This window comes from Salmo salar, chromosome 16 (assembly GCF_965601325.2).
Source record: "Salmo salar chromosome 16, fSalSal1, whole genome shotgun sequence".
Taxonomy (NCBI): Eukaryota; Metazoa; Chordata; class Actinopteri; order Salmoniformes; family Salmonidae; genus Salmo; species Salmo salar.
The window spans coordinates 60744011-60745239 of NC_138306.1; the positions used below are offsets into that span (position 1 = coordinate 60744011).

The window sequence follows — 1229 nt, forward strand, 5'->3', positions numbered from 1 at the left end:
CTTTTCCCGCCTTACTAGCTCTGACTTTGCTGATAGCTTCTTTATTGAGGAAAAATGTACTTACTATGACTGATATATGTGGTTGCTTAGCTATCTTAAAATGAATGCATTAATTGTTAGTCGCTCTGGATAAGAGCGTAAAATGTAAATGTATTCTGCTCCACCGTTCCATGTGAGGACAGGTTTCCAGGGTTCCCTTGGAAACCCCTCAGCCCTTTTTATGATTCTGAGTGTCGTTTTTTCCCCTCCACTTGGCAAAGATGACTTGGTTCTGTTATGGAGAGCACTCTCCATTGAGCTAGAGATCAGTTAGTTTAGTTATTCCTTACATTACTTTCTGAATCTCTCTGTCCAGAGAGAGCCCCCTCCCTGTATCTATCCGGCCTGGTAGAAGGGATGATCTGATAGGTAGACCCCATCCCATTACACAGTGACCACGCTGTTTGGGATGGAAGAGCTGACACACCCAGGAGGAGTGGGTGATGCCTAGTGATTTTCCAGTCTGCAGTTACCACCCTGCTTACCACCAGTCCTGACAGCTATCGTCATGCAGGGCCCTAGTGAACGAAGCAATTCTACATTTTCACCAGGATGCTTTAGCCCTCCGGGCATTGCCTGTGAGATTATCCTCGGGGCATAGCCTGTGAGAATAGCCCTAAGGGCATTTCCGGTGAGATTATCCCTCCGGGCCTTCCCTGTGGCTCAGTTGGTAGAGCATGGTGTTTGCAACGCCAGGGTTGTGGGTTCGATTCCCACGGGGGGCAAGCACGGTGGAAAAAAATGAAGAAAAAAAAATGTATGAAATGAAATGTATGCATTCACTACTGTAAGTCGCTCTGGATAAGAGCGTCTGCTAAATGACTAAAATGTAAAAAAAAAAAATGTAAATCCCTCGGGGCATTGCCTGTGAGATTATCCCTCCGGGCATTGCCTGTGAGATTATCCCTCTGGGCTATAGTATCCCGGCTATAGTATCCCACCAGCCCCAGGAAGGACTTGACCTGTGTCTTGGTGCGGGGAACGGGGCAATCACGAAACGCCTGGGGCTTGACATTCCCCCGTCCGATCAAATACCCCAGGTTCTCCACCTCCACGAACCCCAGCTTGCATTTCTTGGGATTCGCTGTCAACCTGGCTTGCCTGAGTGTGTCCAGTACTGCCTGGAGGCGCGTCAGTTGCTCTTGGCTGTGGATGTCATCCAAATAGTCCACTGTGTGTTGGAGAACTTG

General features: G+C 48.5%; 1 non-coding gene across 1 annotated transcript; it reads left to right on the forward strand.

Moving 5' to 3' along the window:
• Positions 1-688: 688 nt before the first annotated feature.
• On the forward strand, positions 689-764 carry trnaa-ugc (transfer RNA alanine (anticodon UGC)). The gene has a single exon. It is a non-coding gene; the product is annotated as a tRNA-Ala (tRNA).
• Positions 765-1229: the final 465 nt, after the last annotated feature.